Genomic DNA, 22173 nt, shown 5'->3' with positions numbered 1-22173 from the left:
TATTGAAAAAGAAAGATCACTAAATAAAATCTTAAAAAAAAAAAAAGGGACGTCTGGGTGGCTCAGTTCGTTAAGTGTCTGCCTTGGGCTCAGGTCATGATCCCAGGATCCTGGGATCGAGTCCCGCATCGGGCTCCCGGCTCAGCGGGGAGTCTGCTTCTCCCTCTGCTCCCCCTCCTTGTGCTCTCACACAAATAAATAAATAAAATCTTAAAAAAAAAAAAAAAGAAAGATCACTACATTCAAAGTTAGCTCTCAGTTCTCGCTCTTGTGTCTATTCATGTAGCCAGTATTAGTTTAATTGGATAAATCCCCTTAATTTCTTTGATCCTTAGTTTCTCATCCAGAAAATGAGGGTTTGAACTGGATTATTGTTGTGTGGCTATGCTTAGGGAAAGTCCTCTTCAAAGAGACAAAAACTGATGTGTGATCAGGATCTTTAACTTTTAAATGTTGTAAGAAATTTTGGACTTGCTGCATCCTACCTCTTGTTACTTATTTTGTTTCTTTTGTTTGGTTTTGTCCTTGGACTTCACAGTGATCCTACTCAGATTTGGATTTTTATCTTAGCCCAGGAAGGCAATGTTAGGTCCCCTCCCAAACTTGATGTCGGCAACAAGCTAAGCCCTGTTACTCAGCCGTCAGAGCGCCCACGTCTCTTCTCTCCTCCAGCTTAGATACAGGCTTGCAGGTTTCTGCTTCTCTGTCCTAGCTATTGTCAGCTCACATTGGCATTAGCAGTTCCAGAGAGAGTATAATCTGTAAACCTTCTCCTAGCTCTATTTTTCTTTTTTTTTTTTTTAGGTGGGGAGGGATATTCCATAGCCTTAGAGTATCTCATGCAAAATAAGAATAGAGATGACAAAATAAACACTTCTCTGTTCTTGTTGACATTGTACCTATAAATCAGTCCAAACTCCAATTCTCTAAGACTCTAATGGTCAACAGGGGGTGACAAAGGATATTTTAGCTCTAGTCACAGAGAGTACCCCTCTTGCTTCACTTTGTATTTTTATCATGTTCCCTCTGACTTTGGATTCTTGCTTTCCTGAATTTAACCCTCAGTTTTGTCTATGATTTTGAATTGGCCTCTTTCCTGGTGTTGTCCCTGAACTCTTTTGAGCCTCTTTCTTTTTAAAATGCAAAGCCTTATACCAATAGAGATAATCTCGCACGGATTAGGATGGTACACCATCACACAACACAAACACACCCACGTGACATGCAGTATGTATTAGCCACACTGAGTCTCCACTCCCCAAAGATGTAGCTATTTCTGAATGAGAGCACATACTCAAAGTGTAAAGACAAGCACATGAAAAGTTTCTCAACATCCCTAGTCATCAGGGATATAAAAATCAAAACCACAGTGGGATACCACGTCACACTCACTAGGATGGCTATAATTAAAAGGCAGAGAGTAACAAGAGTTGGTAAGACTGTGGAGAGATTGGAACCTTCACACACTGCAGGTAGGGATGTAAAACGGTGCAGCAACTTTAGAAAACACCCTGGTAGTTCCTCAAAAGATTAAACACAGCATCGCCATATCATCCATTAATTCTATTCCTCAAGAAATGAAAATATATGCCTACACAAAAACGTGTACACATATGTGGATAATAGCATTTTTCATAACAGCACCAAATGGAAACACCCAAATGTCCATCACTTTGTGAACGGATAAATAAAATGTGATGCATCCATACTGTGAGATATTAGTTGGCAATAAAGAAAAGAAGTACTGATACATGCTACAACATGGGTGAACCTTGAAAACATATGCTACGCGAAAGAAGCCAGTCCCCACAGACTACATACTGAGTGATTCCACTTACATGACATGTCCAGATCAGACAAATCAAGAGGGAAGACAGATTCATGGTTGCCCAGGGTTGGGAGGGAGTGGTTTGGAGGGAAATGAAGAGTCACCCCTAGCAAGTACAGGGTGTCTTTTTGGAGTGATGCAAATGTCCTAAAATTGATGGCGGTGATGGTTGCCAAACTCTGTGAATACACTAATATCCGTTGAGTTGTATACCGTAAATGGTTGCATTGTATGGGATGTGAATTCCAGCTCAATAAAGCTGTTATACATAAAAATAAAAGTAAAGACAAGTGAAAACCTGAAAAACAAGTTCTTAGTCACTCCTTCTTAGTCTTACTTGGATTTGGAGATATCAATAAAATTGAAACTGGCACTCTTAATTCTCAATGCTTATGTGAAATGAACCTCAGATCCTTGGCAAATTCCACAAAGATGAAAGGGAATGAAATGATCCCTTACCTAATTATTGCATTGCAGAAAGGGCAGCGGTCACTGAAGCCTGACAGTGAAAAGTGAAATGATCCAACATGCCATTTATTCACAATTGTACAGCATGAAAATAAACAACCACTTATTTCCTCCAGACCCAGGGTTGTCCATTTAAGCACAACAAAGAATTATAATGTTGTGGCAGCTGCGTCATAAATGCAAGTAGGAAATTTGAAATTTGTGCTTTAGAAAATACTCAGAAAGATGCATAAAGTGAAATTATGCCTCCCAAGATTGGCTAATGAGCAATCAGTGAACAAGATCCTTTCCAGGGGAGAAATTATTCACACCCTAATGTTTGTGGAGTGTCCCAAAATACCTCAGCATATCTGACAACCTCAGTCAAAGCTTTTGAGGCTTAGAAAAATTTACTGTAAAATTTAGGCCAAAATGCAAGCTAAGAGTGACTGGTATTTTTAGAATCTAAATACAACCACTACTTCCAATCCCTATATAATTTTTTCTTTATATTCTTATAGTAAACAATCACATAGGTACTTTGTGATGGCTGAAATTTTTCTTTCATACATTTTTCATGACTTTAACTTTGATATTTATGCTATATGAATCAATTCTCCTTTGTGCAAAATATACAATAATACATCCCAAGTTCATCATCAGGAAGATAACAGAGATTGATCAAGAATGTTTGCAAATCCTTGGGGCACCTGGGTGGCCCAGTCAGTTAAGCGTCAGACTCCTGATATCAGCTCAGGTCATGATCTCAGGGTGGTGAGATCAAGCCCCACACTGGGCTCTGAGTTCACACAGTCTGCCTGTCCCTCTCCCTCTGCTCCTCCCCCTGCTCACTCTCTCTCTCTCAAATAAATAAATAAATAAAATCTTAAAACAAATAGAATGTTTGCAAATCTTTTAAAAATATTCAAGTATTTGGCAACACAACCTAGCTTATAATAGTCATAATAAGTACCACCTAGGCCAAGGATCTATATATAGGAGTACCTATTATCATATTTTAACTTGAGATATTATTAAAGTGATAAACTATTAATTAAAATGATAAAATTATTTGCTAAGAACAGCTAAAGCCACACAAATGAAAAAAATCATTGGCCATTTAGGGAATGTTAACTTATACCTAATTATAATCCATAAACCTCAATATTACACAAATACATTTTGATATTAATTGGTGGTTTTTCCTTGATAAGGAACTGGTATGATGAGTGCCTGGAACCAGTCTCTTTTCCAGTTTGATGTACATGCTTCTTTTCCCATATTCTGCCGGTCTCGTTTTTATCCCATGCCCACCGGTGCCTCACCCTCACTGTTCTTGATGGATTTCTCTTCAGTTGAAACTCATCGTTATTTGTAGAAAATCACCAGTCTTCATAAATTGATTTCTGTGGTTTATTTTTTCCACTCAGCTCTACAAATGTTGGCTGTCACTTATACTTGTTGTCCCCAAGAAAACAATAGTACAGGTTGTAGCAATGTCCCTTTGGTCAAAGATTCCCTTTCTAGACTGATGGCAAATGTTCCCATTGCCCAGCACCATGACACTGCTGTGCTGAGTTCTAAATCTTCCCTCAGCAGCAACAGCTGACTATTTTAAGATACTCTGATTTCAATGGCAGAAGCTAAATTAGTAAACAAAACCCATGGTAATTTCCCGGGTTTAGTGACTCAACCTTTGCACTCAATTTCAAATAGACCCCACTGTTATGAAAGTCACAAATATACTAGTTTCTGGGATCTAATGGCATTTCTGTTGAGATCTTCAAATTGAAAGAGACAGTGAATGGAAGTTCTTCTTACCATATGCAGTTCTGATGAGATGCAACAAATTTATTTAGAACCCACCAGGCAGCCTGGGCAAGACATTAAGAAGCCTTCTCAGGTGTAATGTTTTAAGCTGTAGAGGGTTATATATTTCCTGATGCTTGATATCCACATTTCTGTACATTCCCAGGGCACGCTGTCTTTCCGACATACACCGTGAAAGTCAGGCACCTTTCATAGCATGGTTCTCCCCTGCCTCTGGGATTTAAAGTCAATTGTGTCACAATCAATGATCATAACTCATGGTTGCTAAAAAACAATGCTAATGACATTAATAAACATGAAAATGGCAAAATAAACATCACAACTACCGTGTGTGCACTTGGGCCAAAATAAAGATAAGCATTTATATACATTATCTCATTTGTCTTCAGAAGAATTATTTTAAGAAGATATTATTATCAGTCTTATTTTATAGTTGAGGAAAATTAAATTTAGTAAGGTAAAGTAACGGGCCCAAGATGACACAGCTAAAAAGGGACATTGGCAGCCTTTGAATCCATATCTATTTGAGCCCAAAACCTACCTCATACTTAACACTTTCCCCTTTGAGTTGCTTTAGAGGTATATGTATGTAGTACATATATATGTGTGTGTATAATAAATGGCTTGTGACTGACAATTTATCAGGCAATGTTAAGGATAATTAGCTATAAGAAAATATCTTTACTTTTAAGCAGTGTTGCTTAATAAGGTATTCAAGATAAGACTTTCTGATAACTGAAATGTATCTCTTTAAGCAACAAATGCTTCTCTCTAAGTTCTCTGTAACCTCAATAAATGTAAAATAATTTTAATAGTGTGTTACAGATAGAGCAATGGTTTTAGACATTGTGGGGAAACGAGTGGATAGATTCAAGCTGTAGCAAATAACTTCATGCAGGATTACAAAGGGCCATGCCAGTTCCTTTCGCTTTTCCATCATTTCCCCCTTTTTCATAAACTCAAATATGGAAAACGCAGCTGTGTCCTCTCTAGAGGTTTGTAACTTGGCTCTCTGCAAGTATATTTTTGCTTTACTGGTTGAAGTTTTTATCTCCTTTGTGATTTCTTTAAACTACAACATATTCCTCGTCAAAAGAAAAAGATGATACCTGAGCAAGCAGAAATCAAGTAGTAGTTGACTTCAAGTTCTTTTTTGATATTTGACATTCAGTAGAACTCAAAGTTTAAACATTATAAAGATGCATCTTTGTTGAGAAGAAAGAGTGAAACCTTGTATGTCTTAGATTGATTGGAACAACTTCTTTTTGACTTTTTTTTTTTTTTTTTTGCCACAGAGCACTCTGTCTTAGAAGTTTAAAACAATGAAGAATCATTGGAGGATAAAATGATCATCACACACACACACACACAGTGTCTATTGATATGTATTTACTGACACTTCTTAAAACTGAGTTTAGAGCCATATGCACAGTTTTGTTATAGTCAATTAAGTTTTTGTTTAAAAACAAATAACTTCAACAGAAACATCAATAGATCAAAACCAGTAAGAAGTTTTCTTGGTACATTTCTCCCTAGTCTTTACTCTATACATACATGTTCTGGATCAGTATTATTTTAACAGATCAGTCTATTGTGGGAGACCCTAAACCATCAGTATGTGTAAAAACTGATATCTTAAACTGAGGATATTTTGATTTTTTGAGAAACTTCAAGCTTTGCCAAAGTATTCACCAGCATCTAAAAACCAAGAGATTATATCTACAAATCATTTTAAAATCAATCATTCTTTAAAGCAGCAAATTTTAGCAATAATATTACTCTAGTGAGCAATCTAAAACCAGGTGTAACTTGGATATTTCAAAAATAAATCAATTACTTGTGTATGCAAAGACTCCACTTTCCAAATTTTAGCATGAGCCAAAGAGGTGCGTGAATGCTGAGCCTAGAATCTGGCACATGGCAGATGCTCAATAACTATTTGCTGAATAAGTCGTAAGTTTATTTTATCAGAGAGAGGGACCATGTCCAGCTCCTGACCAAAAACCTCTGTGTGATTTTTCAGGCGTAATCATAAGCAGTTACAAAGATTCCATCTGGCAGGCTTCATGGGGGTGTGGGAACCACCCTCTCCAGATGTGGTGCACAGCTGGTGCAGGGCAGTGTCTGGATGGAGCTGCGGTCAGGCATTCAGTCCTCCCAAGCCGACCATGCTCTTATGCAGAGTGCATTCCTAGCCCCGGGTGCCTCTATTTGGAAATCTTGTTGGGAAACTTGAAGACATTTTTCCTCACTCTGACTCAGTACCTAGTACTTTTCCCATCCTCACCCTCCTTTCTCCCTCCCCATCTTGCCCGGTCCATAAAACTAAAGGAGACTTTTGTTTGGGAATCCCTTAGCAATGAGATGACTCCCCTCTCTGTACTGACCCACCTGACCCTCAACCTGGGCACCATTCCGGGGGGAAGTCAGTGCTTTCTCCAGTTTTAGCCTCTAGCTTACCGTACTGCAGCAAGTGGTTCAAAGCTTCACTGTTACTTCCCTTTGGCTTATTGCTTTACCTAGATACCTGAAGTTGGCTATTTTGGCAGTTTGACAGCTCAGCTCTTTCTCCAGCTGAGTCCCTGACAGTGACTTGTATGGAAGAGTTAATGTGTGCATATAGTACTTGATTGTGTCTAGTTTTCTTGGCCTTGAAAATGCCTCACCCCATCACACCACAGCCACTCGATATCCCCCAGTTGCTTGACTCAGAGACCCACACTGACTTTCAGAAGAAGCCACTTAGGATTCAGTGATGAACCTAGAAGATACCGAAGTGTGTAGAACTTGATTTGGCTTTCCACTATCTCCCCTCCAGATGCACTACAGCTGAAGGTACTAGAAAAGAGGTCTGCAAACTAAGGCCTGAGGGCCAAGTTTGGCCCAAGGCCTGCTTTTGTATGGCCTACAAGTGAGGAAGAATTTTTACATTGTTAAAAGCTTTGAAAAAGCAGACAAAAAAAGAATATGGGACAAAGATCATATACAGCCCACAAAGCCTAAAGTACTCACTATCTAGCTTTTTATGGGAAATGTTTGTGGACCTCAACTACAAAATGAGTCCCATGAAGTTTGTTGTCTGTTTTGTTTATGTTGTTTCTCAGTGTCTAGAAAAGTGCTATGACTAAAATTAATCTTACTATTTTAAGCTCATATATCATCTCATTGGATCTTCTGAACCAAGTTTGACATCAAGTCACAAAAATATTATATAACAGGTTTTATCTTCCTACCTTAACAGATATGCCTATAAAACAACAAAACTGTCGAATATGGTGAAAGATGTTCTGCTGGTAGACTAAGAATATCTGGATAAAAAATAAAACAAAGAAATATATAATCTATCAATTATTACATACTTATTTTATAAAATTTGTTTTCTTGGTTTCAATTCAGCAAAGTCCTTATTTGTAATAATTAATTTTTCCATAATTTGTGCTCTACAAATCCTAATAATTCGAAGAACTAAAAAATAGGAAGTGTAATTATTTTGGGTGTACAAAATGTGAATATATATGCATCAGAATATATGCGTTAAAGTAACAATCGAGAATCAAAAAATAAAATAATTTTGTTTTGAATTTATTTTTTCTAAAATAGTCAAAGTCATCTAATTAGAATAAAAGACACAGTGCAAAATAAAATTATTAAATATCAAACTTTTAAGTTAAAATTATTTAAATAAAACTGAAATTATAACTATATTATTGAAGTAGTTACTACCAATTCTCGCGTTGTGTCCATCTAGTTGCCAGGATAGAGGAAAGGTTTACATCCCACTCATTCAAAAATTATATGAATTGTTTAATATTAGACAATTTCCCTCAGCCACCAAATGCAACTGTTGCAAGTACTTGCTAATTCACAGATTTGTGAATACCTCTGGAAGCAGGAATTAATACAGGAAAAGAAACAAGATAGAAGTTCAGCATTACTGGAAGGTGATCCTTGTTCTGTGAGAAACTTTTGCTCTCCTGTTGACAGGAAGGATTTTACAAGAGCTTCCAACACAATCTTCCCAACACTTTGAAGCTATGCTGCACCTCAGGAATGGGCAAGAGAACAATCCTCAAATCCTGGAGTTGAACACAGCTGTCTTTTCTTTGTAGGACATGGAGCAAGAGATTTTGGAAAAATATTTCCTTGTAGTCTAAAAGCTGTCATGGAAGCAGATAAATGCATCGAGGAGCACCAGGCTAGTCCTCATGCGCCTGTGGGAATGCTCATAAATTCACTTTGTTTTTCTTTGTCATACGCAGGACACTCTATCATGCAGGGCACAGAGTAGGGGCACCTTTGCCAAGGTCTAAGGGTGGTATTTCTCCCAATAATCTAATGAAGTCAGTGCTATCCCACTCCTCATCTGCAGGTATGAAGAAAGGGACACATAGTGGTTAATTTACCAAAAGATGGTCAGTTAGTATGCGGAAGAGTCAGATCCAAACCAGTCAAGTTGAATCCAGAACCCAAGACCTAAAAACTGCACAGAATAATACCACAACCCTTTCAGGATTACTAATGGCTAAGTTACTTGTTGATTCCTTAGAGACCTCAGATCTCTTCAATCTTCAACTCTATCCTCGGCTAGTAAGAGAGCTGATTGATGTCCTGTTCCCTTTTCTAACCTTCTGCAAGACCTTTGCTCTGAACTGCTTCTATATTTATTATTTTATTCATTGTTTTCTTTTTTCCCCTCCCTTCTCTTCTCTTCCTGTTTCTTCCCTGTGATTATATTCATCTGTCTTCAGTCAGTCCCACCAATTATCCTGTTTCAGATTATGCAAGGCCAAATAAAAAATATTTTTGATCTATTTGACATTGTTCTTCATGAAGACACAGATTTTATATCAACAAATTGAATCATATAACTGCTAAATTACGGAAATCATAATATTACTTTGACAAGTTATTTTTTAGCTGTATTTTTCTGTCTTGCCACATTGAATTATTCATGGAAAACAGGAAGACTTAAATGTGTAGCATGTGATTAAACTTTGTAGTCACTTTGGATTCTGGTGGAATTTTCCACATTGACAAAGATATTCTTCCAGTTATTCAGGGTTTCATTTTTGCTTACAATAAAGAAAATACATATTGATTCTTACTGTCTTTGAAAACTGAGTGGTGAACAGAAGTGTTGCAGATTTTTTTCTGTAAGTACAAGAGTATTTCTTTTAATTTTACTTTTACAAGACAACTTTGCCCTCTTCCAATTACCAAGTATGAGTGTTATATTTCAGTGAAAAAGGGCAATACTGTGAGGGGTACTCATAGAACAACAAAACAAGTTCCACAACCCGGGGCAGATCATTTAATTACCTTATAGTTTTAAGGGAAATTTCTTAAACTTCTGTTTGCAATTATTTCAGAATGAGAGATGAGTAAAATAAACCAGTGTCAGCCTATATAGGGAAAACTTTTTAACTGGCATTGTTATGGTAATGTTACCATGATGAGAAAAAAAGCAAGTCATACAATGTAGACTTTGACTTAAAACACACACAGATAAGAAATACATTTGCGTTAGTGAGATCTAGCCACAAAATAATTTTAATCCTTGAGTACTAAACTTTTCTCCCTTGTAAAATAAAGCAACTGGGCTAATATTGATTACTTCCATTGATCTCCATGTCTTAGGAGAAAAGGAGCTTATAAGAAATATGTTCATACTTTCCATGTAACAATCTAGGAGGGGAGAGGTCAACAGCGTGCTTATCACACTCTTATCTATTGAAACAAGATGGAAGAAACACTAAAAGAGAACTGATACCTTAGTGTGGTTTAGAACAGATACTGTGTATAACTTTCTTATTTACTTAGTGCTTTGAGGTGGGAGTTCAATCCTACCGACTTTACCTGTGGGAAAAGCACCAAATGGGGGTCAACTAAAGCCAATCATGGCCCCAACATGGGCTATTAAGATCACCTCCTTCATCAGCTACATGCATCCTAAGGGAGTTTCTTTGACTTTTCTACTTGGGGACCACAGATGGGAGAATGCTAGGGTGAGGAAAATGGACACGCATTTCACATTATTTCCCTTTATTTAAAAAAAAATCTGTTGTACCCATAAAATATAAAATAGGTTGTACATACACATACACACAGATTCTCAAGGCAATTAATACTAAAAACCATGTGGACAGGTTAAGAAGTAATTTTGATGAGATGGTTCCCTCCCCTCAAATTTCTTTAGCAAATATCATTATTGAACAACTATCTTATCATTAGTTCACAAAAATACATAAAATAACCCTTCAGTTTTCAGAAATTCGGAATTCTGTCCACATCTTGCATCTAAATAGTACATCAAAGCTCAAATATTTCTATGGCCTTTTTTAAGAGTCTTTAGCGTCAGAAGATTTATTTCCTCTTCAGTAAGTGGCAATAAAGTGATGATAAGGATGCCAAAACCAAGTGTTGGATTCTATTTCTCTTGATTAGACAGCATAAGGGCAGAAAGAATTGTATTTTCATTGGCTGATAATAACTATAAATGATAGTAAAGGTAGCTATTAAATACACAGTCTATACTATGCTGAATGCTTTACATAGAGTCTCTTTTAAATCCCCACCAAACATTATGGTGGTTAAAGCAGAGACTCTGGAGCTAAACTAACCAGGTATTAATTCTGCTTTCACCCTATCACAAACTTTGTGGCACTGAACACGTTGCTTAACCTTCTGTGACTCAGTTTTCCCATCTGCTGATACACTACTAGTATCTATGGCACAGGGTTATTATGAGGATCTTGAATTGGTATTTGCAAAATCAATTCCTGGCCTATAGTAATACACAGAGCATAAAACCCTACAAGGCTGGAAATGCTTTCCCTATTTCAGATGGAGAAACTGAGCCTCAGAGAGGCTTACCAATTTTTTTAGATTACATGGTTTTTAAGGGCCTGGATTTGGTAGCAGCACTGGAAAGGAAGAGATTTCTGTGACAGACGTTGCCGAGTCAGACTTATTAGTTATACTAGGTATTATTAGAATTTACAGGAGTTAGCAACTATTTAAACCTGGGAATAAAACACTTCTGAATATGTCTGCACTCAACACGAAAGCTAAAAACAAAAGCTCCATCTGTTATTTTTTGTTGAACTAAAATGACAAGTTGCTGGCCACTTTCATGACAGCTTTTAGAACCAAACACCTGAAAAGCTTGGATTTATTTAGGTCACTGTATCTCCAGCTTGAACATTAATCTGTTTTTCATTCAGTTCTTTTTACAGAACACAACATAATTAAGGAGCATAACTATAAACATGAAGTTGTTCATAAAGATCAATGTGTTCTGTTCATGTCATTTGCAGGGAAAATTTTGTGTGAATTCCCCTGCAACCCCTGAAATCACAACTGAAGCAAACATTCTTAAAAGTGAATGCTTCTGTGAAATTAAAAAACAATTCAGAAAGGGCTTCCCAGCAGTGTGTTCTGCAATTTGGGGAGGAATGAATATCTTTTTACAAAATCACTTAGTGAGTCCTTTTGTAAGCTTCCACGTTCCCTTCTGTTGAGGCTTTGTGTATAAGAAAAAGGTGGTATGTTGAAGAGTTTGCCTGCTTTTGTTTACTCCTTCTCATTTACATGGTGTAATAACAGAACCAGCCAAAGGAATTTCAATTAATTCAAAGGCGGTTAATAATAAAGCTGTTGTTATGCAGAAGAAACTAGGCATTATGGCAGCACCTAAATGCCTTGAGCATCAAGAATATTTCAGGGTTCTGGAGAAAGCCAAAGCATCACAAGGGCTTCATTCTGCCCTTTGCCTTCAGCCCCCAGCCCCCACTGATTTTAATGGCTCCCAGACACAGGCATCCAAGATTTGGTCCCTTGTGGGGGAGGAGTAGCTGAGTAGCTTTTTGATGGGTTTCTGCGTGGCATCCATGAAAAGGAGGGGAAAGGGGTTGATGACTCAGAACATGACCAACTGAAACCCAAATTTTATATAAGTTCTGTATTTTTTACAAAGCATTTTTTAAAAGATTTTATTTATTTATTTGACAGAGAGAGACACAGCGAGAGAGGGAACACAAGCAGGGGGAGAGGGAGAGGGAGAAGCGGGTTTCCACGGAGCAGGGAGCCCGATGTGGGGCTCGATCCCTGGACCCTGGGATCATGACCTGAGCTGAAGGCAGACGCTCAATGACTGAGACACCCCGGCGCCCCTACAAAGCATTTCTTAAGCATATGCAGGTGACCTAATTTATCAAACAGCTTTGCCTTCTATTGTTGAGGCATCCTACGAATGAGAACGGCACCCAGTAGATTACGGAGTGACTTAAATGAAGTTTAACCCTCATAATTTCCTGGAGTCTCAATAAATTAAACCACCAGAAGCTTTTTTGCCTCAAATGCTCAGTTACTTTGTTCAATGGGTCTAAACAAGCCCGAGGTGGAGAACTGAGGGCTAGAATTCAGGGCACAGCAACAGTATTAGAGGACACATGGAGACATCGCTAATTGAACCATTGATTCAAAGAGCAAATGTTTCTAAGGATCAACCCATGGTAGCCATTTCTATGGGGGAATTCCAATACATGGCAACTGAGCATAAAAATGATGAAACAGTAAAATGCTGGGAACAATAGCAATGGTAAATTGGTCTGCCATTTTCATTACTTTTTTTGGATTATAAAGAAATATATATTGATTATAAAATAAATCTGGAAATTAGAGAAAGCCATTAAGAGAAAAATAAAAATCCAATTCCTTAGAGATTATTTATTGTCCTATTACAAATACAATATATACTTCAATATAAAAATAACGTTAAAGCTAAAGAAAATAATGAAAAAAGTTATTCATGATCCTTCTATCAAGGAGTAATGAGTCACTCTTGAGTGTTCAATCAGATGATGTGATTAATTTTGTTACATTAAGGACATTGAAAACTTAATTGTTAATTTTCATAAAATCAGCTTAAAATATTGGATTTAATTAAGCCCAGCCTAATGCATACCAAGGTAAGAGGATCATTCAATCATTTCACATTTTAAATACATGCATGTAATGCTAACATTCGAGGGTGTCATATGGATCATTCTCTTCATGGAGTCAAATTTAAGAAGCATATTTCAGTATCATAAATAAGTAAAAAAAAATTTACCCTCTGGAGCCCTCAACACCCAATATCCAACCCCACACTAACACTTTCCAGAGACCCAGTTGGAAACCTCTTGCAATTGAAACAGCAAAATTCTCTTTTCATCCTTTAAACTCTCAATATGCAATTTCAATTTAGAAACTCTGGCCAATTGTACTCCCAACCTCAATCCAATGCCATCTGCCTTTTTAGCCCATCTGTCTTCCTAAACACTGAGAAATCATAAAGATCAACTTTCCTTTCCTCAGAATGTGGGGAAGGAAAAAAATTCAATTGCAAATAACTCTGTGTGTGTGCATGCGTACGTGTGTGTGGGAGATGGGGAAGAGAAAAACTGTGAACACTTTCCTGGTAGTTTATTTTTCACCTGTCATATGACCAAAATTTGGAGTTCTGTAGGATTCTATTTGCAATGTCCCATTCGAACTATAAAGTTGAGGCATATTTTTTTTATTACAGCCTAGGTATTATGAAATATCCATTGAGCTACATTAAAGTATTGTAAAATAGTTGAATATAAGGATGTGTGTGTGTGTGTGTGTGTGTGTATGTGTGTTTTGGGTAAATGTGTCACTGCACATGTGAGTAAATAGTTATCAGTACAAGGTTAAAGAAAGGAGCTTTGGAACTTAAATAAACGAATTGAGCAATGTTCATCAAGAGCAGAGATATCCCGGATATTTCTTTGTATTTATCAGAAACCTGTCTATAAGTAGATCTTTTTATAAGAAAAGACTAGATTGAGTTATAAACACTTCTGCAAACAGGAAGAATTATTAAAATCTTGCAGAATAAAAATGAAATCAAAATGAAATAATAGGATGAGAAAAGGATAAAAAAATTTTTTTAAATAAAAACACGCATATACAAAGAAAAGAACAATAAAGCTACTGGAATTTTAGGTCTTCCTGCTATTACCTTATATGGAATGCAGACCATAAATGGTAAGAATTGAATTAAGTATCAAGTAGCTGGATTAAATATATGTCTAAATAGGTATTCAATCTTAAATTATAATTTATATCAACTCTCGTTGTGGGTATGAGAGTGATTCCCTTCTCAATAATAATATTTTGGGTGGAAAAATAGGCAAAATTCCAGATACATAAGAAGAAAACCATTTTGTACATATGCCACAGGACTACCAAAATTATAAAGATAACAGAGTTATTTTAGACCAAAATGGACCCTGTTCTGAAACACACTAAGTTAGCTTATGTGATCACCTACAGTTCTTAAATTTGACATGCCTGAGTAACCAGCTGGTCTTACTGACATGTAGCTTCTTCCCCAGTAGGTACATGGTGGGCTGCCATTCTGCCTTTTTAAGGTGCTCCTACATGTTGCTGTCACCACCTGTTAATGCTGCCAATCAGGTCTTGGACCATACCTTGCTTAGCAAATGTGTATCCCAGCCTTATCCTTTAGGACGTTCTGTGATGACAGGAGTATCCGTATCTGTGGATGGCTATTGAGTACCTGAAATGTGGCCACTGTGACTGGGGAACTGAATTTTTATTTTATAAAATGTACTTAAATTTATATAACCACACATGACTGGTAGTGACCTATTGAATAGTACAGGACTCTACACAATATAATTCATCAGAAAATTGTCACTCATATATGGTCTGTGTAAATGCACACCATCTGCAGATGTGCTCTACTTCCTAAGTCTTTGTGAGAACACAGGTGTACTGGCTGAGGGACAACACACTTCACTGAATTCTTTGGGTGAAATTTATTATCCTGATAGCTACTCACTGGGAAAGTTTATTCTAGAGTGTTCAGAATTTCACCTGCTGAAGACTGGAAAATAGAAAATGAGCCATCAAGAAATGTTGCAGATTACCGAGGATCTTCTAAGGCAAAAGAAATTGTTCCTGTTTTTTCTTTCTCTTTCAACTGAGTGAAAAAAAATCACATAAGGCACATACACTAAAGAAACCAGAGTCATATGCAATCAGAACCCTAGTTTGCAAAATGATTCCAATTTCAGATAGGCTTTTATGCTATGATTGTTTCCAACAGGATAATGGCAACATCAAAGTCATTTCTGAGCCATGTGACAAGGGAGCTACAAGTCATGAACTTGAAGCCCAGACATTTGTCATAAACTAAACTCTGGCTTTATCCTAATATCATTCATTCTCATCTTGGTTATGGGCAAGGTGCTTCTCATCATAATATTCAGTTCACGTGCATAAACATGGGAACATAATGGCAAATGGTGATAGGAATATTCACTGCTCAAATAAGTATAATTATAATGATACAGTAACAGTGATGAAAATAAGAATATGCTACCCTTATAAATTATTTTGAAGTGTACAAAGTACTTACACATGCTATTCTTATTGATTTTGAGTTAAGATAGTAAACAAAATGCCTAAGAAAAATGGCTGTTTCTGTTTTTGTGGGATTTTTGTTGTTGTTGTTGTTGTTAATATGCTACCAAACAATATACCATTGTAGTCTCAAGCTCCTTTGGAGATGTGTTTTGATGCTTCACAGCTGCCATCCTCCCCCTCCACCCCTTCCTACTCCTACTCTTTCTCTCCCCACTCCTGCTCCACATCATTATCATCACCTTCATTTACATGACAATGTCCCTAAAGACTAGAGTAGAAGTATCAGTATTTTTCATGTCATCCTGAAAGCCAGTGGTGTTTTATGCAAGAATAAAGATAACTTTCAATTTATAGGAATTGTTTTTCTGGAGTGCCTGGGTAGCTCAGTTGGTTAAACACCTGCCTTATGCTCAGGTCATGATTTGGCTCAGGTCATGATCCCAGGACCCTGGGGTCCAAGCCCTGCATTGGGCTCTCTGCTCAGGGGGGAGCCTGCTTCTCTCCCTCCCTCTGCCTACAGCTCTACCTACTTGTTCTCTCTCTCCTTCTCTCTTTCTCTCTCTCTCTGTCCAATTAATAAAATCTTTTTTAAAATTAAAAAAAAAAAAGAAGTGTTTTTCCTCTCCTAAAAACTACCTCTTACAAAAGCCTTTTATTGATTAGGTCAAAAAATTACTTCTAAAATCTATAAAATGCAAGAAAAATCAATGGGTACTTAGGGATGTTGATAAGCATCCCAAAACCAAAAGGCAATATTAAAATCAAACAAAAACAACTAAAACATATTGCATAAAGCAATGTCCATGTCCCCAGATAACTTTTTTCTTAAAAGTTCTGCCTTTGAAAATCATGAGAATTCTGACCTCTGAAAATATACTCAGCCACGGTATATGATCTTGCTACAATTTTCAAATTAGAAACTGTGTTTAGGGGCGCCTGGGTGGCTCAGTTGGTTAAGCGACTGCCTCCGGCTCAGGTCATGATCCCAGAGTCCTGGGATGGAGTCCCACATCAAGCTCCCGGCTCAGCAGGGAGCCTGCTTCTCCCTCTTACCCTCTCCCCTCTCATGCTGTTTCTCTCTCTCTCTCTTTCTCTCTCAAATAAATAAAATCTTTAAAAAAAAAAAGAAACTGTGTTAGCACAATCAGTTTGATTTGGCGTTCAAGCATATGAACAAAAAGGGGATCTTGAAGCTTTATTCTTACAAAGCAAAGTCAAATATGTGTACGTTATTTGTGTTCAAAATATTCTAAAATGGAATCAAGATCCTTTCAGGCTGATCTTTTGCAAAATTTTTATTAACATTTTTAAATTTTTTAAAAAAGCTCAATCGCCTCTTACCATAAAGAAGGAAAGGCTATAAATTCAATTATAAATCCAGAAACATGCCATTTGATTCTGAAAGTGGAACAGCCATGAAAGCATCCAATATTAGTGCTTTCTTACTGGCTTCAGAGAATTTCTTCCTTTAACACATGTTATTATTGTACATTATCTCTTCTGATTTGGACCCAGGATTTTTACCAGTGTCAGTTTTAAATGAGCAGATAATCCTTTCTGATTCTATTCCAGAATGTCAATAGGTGACCTTAGTCAAGTTGTTTTGTACTAAGCACGCACAGTTCTGCATACTGACCAAATCTTTCAGGACAGAGTGGAGATAGCAATATTTTTGTTTATTTGGTAGGCTCAAATATGTATAAAATTTATAAATGGAAGCATTTGTCCTGGTTCTTTGCTTCCAAGACCTCAAATGCATACTCTACCTAGTATTAAAGATGCTTCTTTTTTCAATTTATTAATATGAGTTCAATGTTTACTTTGCACAGCATTCAATTCTTGAAATTTTTTAGATGGGTCAAAATATCTTCAGTTTCAAGGCTCTTACACAATTACAATGCCATTAGATTACTGTGTATCCAATGAAGCTATATTATGGACATATATTTATGAACATAGAAAGACCTTAATGAAATATTTATAAGTGTAAATTCTTCCAAACATACATTTATTGAATGCTAATTGGGTTTATATTTTTATAAAGAAAAACAGAAATATACACTCAAACATGAAATTAAATATCTGTAAACATATACATCAAAACTGTAACAGTAGTGATTTGTTTGTGGAATTATAATTGGCCTTATTTCTCCAAATACTTTTTGAAGTTTGGGATATTAAGCATAAACTACTTTCTGACTGGAAAATGTATTACTTTATGCACATGTATGTATGTGCAAGTTCTCTTTCTTCAAAGAAATTTTTATCTGAAATCCACCTCCTTATAGAGATTTTGCAGTGAGCAAATATTTAGCCGTAAAGGACATTAATGACCTCATTTTCATTATATTACAAGCTCTTCTACTAAAGGATGAACTCCATTCCTTAATTCTTGCTAACACAAAAAATGGACTTCAAGGTTACTACAGACATCAAAGTTGAGAGAGCAAGGACCTTATTCTGCAATTAAGATTTTGCAGCACAATAAAATTGCCATGGGCAAAGCTATTGCCTTTTAAATGCTTAAAGATGATTTAAGCACTGCTCAGAGAGGAGCTTTATCCCATGATGGCTGAGATGAAAGAGTTTTACTGTTTGTTTACTTCTTCAAAGAAAACAAAATACCATTGAGAGAATGTATTAGGCAATTTAACAATTGACAGCTGGAAAATTAGGCAATTTAACAGTATGAATCACCATTCCTTCTGGAGAACAATTTATCCTGCTGTATTTCGTGAAATCCTGAGAGCTAGTTTAGGTAGCAAAGTTGGTGATAATCATGCTTATCTGTAGCACTCAATTCAATTCCATTCAGCAAATACTCATGAAAAACTATTTTGTTTTGCAAGGCTTTAAGCCTCATCATGTAGAGTGCCAGCTCTGGAGACAGAATTCCCATGTACAACCTGGATCCAGCACTTCCTAACTCTGAGACACTGGGATAACTTATGCAACCTCTCTCTGCTCAGTTTCTAGGGGATTATAACCCTACTTCATAGGGTTAAATAAGCTAGAAGCATGAGGACCCAACTGCATTTCACCAAGCAAAATCAGAAAACGTCACCTTCTCAAATGCAAATAGTTTGTCTTCAGCATAACCCATCTGGAAAGGTAATTAACAGATGAGCTTATAAAGTACCTCAAGTTAGTCTCAAATTTTTTTGTTTTTAAGATTTTATTTATTTATTTGACAGAGAGAGACATAGCGAGAGAGGGAACACAAGCAGAGGGACTGGTAGCGGGAGAAGCAGGCTTCCCATGGAGCAGGGAGCCCGATGTGGGGCTCGATCCCAGGACCCTGAGATCATGACCTGAGCCGAAGGCAGACGCTCAATGACTGAGCCACCCAGGCGCCCCTCAAATTTTTTCTTTTTTTAAAAACCCATATTTAATCAAGGAAGCCAGGGTATTTATCACCCTGTACTGTAATATGCCTGAGATAATATTTGTATATATCTTTAATAAAGAGAATTATAGAACAAAATTATGTCATTGTAATCTGTAATGAGCATATGGATCAGCATTGAACTGAAAGTGTTAAATCTTTCTTCACTGGCCTTTAAAAATTTTGAGTAAATTCTATAATTCTCTGCCAGTTTTAGGTTTTAAATTCCAATCCACTCTAATCCAATTTAAAATGTCAAGCTCATATCCAATTTATTGCTCTGATCCTCTCCTCCTCTCAGTACTTGTGATGTGGGTCAGAAAAGTGAAGAGGGAATGGTCAGCCCTTCCATAAACTCCTTCTTTCCTTCTTCTGGGTCCATGTTCTCCACAATTGTGAAGACCAGGATTCATGTGTAGAGCAAAGGGGGCAAAGACATTACTTAACCAGGCAATTATAGTTCTCTTCTGCCTTTGGTGGCTTCTCTGACTAACCTCAACTGACTGTGCCTTTGAGAGGAACAGTCCCAGAGGCCCCCTCATGGGACACACACACCTAGGGGGTGGGGACAGTCAGGTGGTACAACTTCCAAATTTCTGCAGCACCAATTTGACCTCCATTCTTTTTTTTTTTTAAGATAATTTACTTATTTATTTGACAGAGAAAGAGAGAGCACAAGCAAGGGGAGCAGAAGGCAGAGGGAGAGGGAGAAGCAGGCTCCCCATGGAGCAGGGAGCCCGATGCAGGGCTCGATCCCAGGACCCTGGGATCATGACCTGAGCCGAAGGCAGACGCTTGACCAACTGAGCCACCCAGGCTCCTCTGACCTCCATTCTTAATACATTGTGTATGTTCCAGTGTTGGACAAAAACTGCTTATCTCTCTACCTCTTTATCTCCCTCTAATTCTAGTCTAAACCTAGCAGGTCTACCCAGAGGGCAAAACATCAAGCTTGCTGCATAAAAGAAAGTCCATCCCAGAAATGAGTTGCTGGCCCCACCTTCTTTCATGTACCTACAATCTCTTTTATTGATTCTTTTGGAGCTATTCTCCAATTTGGCTTGATAAGAAGAGAGGAAAGAAAGTCAAAACATCCTTCCTTGGGTGTAAAACTCAGAATTCCTCAAATGCGTTTAATTTTTTAAGGATTGGGAAGAGAGATAAGGATTCAGGAAGTGGTTGAGAGCAGCCAAGCTGATGTGGATATTTTTAAATAAGCCCTGGACAAAGCTCTGAACACCATTGCTTTCAGTTCTATCTTGAATAGGCCTATGGTAGGTAGAATAATGGCCTCCCAAAGATGTTCATGTCCTAATCTCTGGGACCTATGAATATGTTGTATCACATGACAAAAGGGAATTAAGGCAGCAGATAAATTAAGGTCACTAATCAGCTAGACTTAAAATAGGAATATTATCCTGATGGATCAACCAAGTGGGCCCAGTGTAATCACAGGGGTCATTAACTATGGATAAGGGAGGCAGAAGAGTCAGTATCAGAATGATGTGATGTGATAAAGAGTTGTCCAGCCATTGCTGGCTTTGAAGGTGGAAAGGGACCACAAGTCAAGGAGTGCAGGCAGCCTTCAGAAGTTAGAAGAGGCAAGGAAACAGGTCCTCCCTTAGAGCCTCCAGAAGGAATGCAGCCCCACAGACACCTTGATTTTAGCCCAATGAGAACCATTTCAAACTTCTGACCTCTAGAACTGTAAAATAATAAATTCGTATTGTTTTAAAATCCTAAGCTTGCAGTGATTTGTTTCACCAGCAATAGGAAGCTAATACAGAGTCTTATAATCAATTTTATTACCCCCCTCCAAAACAGTCTCCTGTTTCATGACTAGGAAAGACTCACACCATGATTTGCTAATGCAAATGTTTTGCTTTATTTTGAAAACACAGCCTGGTTGGGTAACATGATAATCCGGGCTGTCAGATTCAACACACTTTGCTTTAAGACCATGTTTGTAAAGCATTTTTTCCATTTACTTTTTTTTCCCTTAAGAGATATTAATATGTCTGAAAGAATTTATTAAGTCATGATCAGGGAACTATTCATTTCTTTTGCACTGAAATTTGCACAAATAGCTTGACACTAAGGAAGATTTTGCATGCCAGGCCAACAAGTTTGAAATGAATTCAGTAGCCAAGCAGCAGTTATTGGATATTTTTAAGCAGAAATTCTGAGATTAAAATTATGAAAAATTGCTCTGGCAGTAATGAGTAGAATGGATGGAAGGAGGATAGACAAAAGAGAAACACCTAGATATATATTGTCATTGTATATAGGCAGGTGATGATACTATCTGAAACAAGAACATGGTATGACAACAAAAAGGGAGTGATTAATTAAAAGTAAATTGTGTCAATAAATTTTAGCAGTTAACTGTATATGAAAGAACAGACGTGAATGAGTCATAAAGATAAACCCTAATTTTTGTATCTGACTGAGAGACTGTAGGTATCAAACTGCTGTGGAAAAACCATTTGTAGAAAGAAAGAAGATTATGATGCTGTGGAAATACAATCCATAGGCTCAAAATGGAGCTGCTCCCTGCCTGGGGTACGCACACACCAACAGTCCAAAACTTAGATAACTTTCGTGTCCCAACAAACACTCTGCTTGACTAGAAATGCAGTATATGCAGCCAACCAAGCCCAAAAGCCAAGCCAACTCTTTCTTATTCCTTTGTTTCTTTTCCATTTTCTGTTTTGTCTTTTTCTTTCTTGTTCCTTATTCCTTACCCTATATAGGCTTTCCTCCTTCTGCCCCATTTTGTAGTTCTCTGGACCCTTGGGAACTGAAACTGCCATTTCATGAAGTGTTAAATAAAGTTTATATCACCTAAATTGTCTTCTTTAATCATTCTTAACAAGAATAAAACCACTAATACTTTGCTAACCATTTCACAGCTAAAAAAACGCAGAACTTTATACTGGGGGGAAATAAACTTCAGACATTGTAATGTATTGCCAGGATAGAAAGTCATTCTACTCACCATTAATTCACTCCCCTGAAACTTCTGCCTGATTCTTTTGAAAGATATTCTAAGAGAAATACAAATCAACTACTTGTCTTAATCCTTCCAGGCTACTATAACAAAAACAGCCTGGGCAGCGCAAACAACGAACGTTTCCTTTTCACAGTTCTGGAGTCTGGGAAGTCCAAGACTGGGATTCTAGCAGATTCGTTGTCTGGTGAAGACCCACTTCCTGATCCGCAA

Source organism: Halichoerus grypus, chromosome 2 (genome assembly GCF_964656455.1).
Source record: "Halichoerus grypus chromosome 2, mHalGry1.hap1.1, whole genome shotgun sequence".
In the NCBI taxonomy this organism is placed as follows: Eukaryota; Metazoa; Chordata; class Mammalia; order Carnivora; family Phocidae; genus Halichoerus; species Halichoerus grypus.
Note: the sequence above shows the minus strand (reverse complement) of the source record.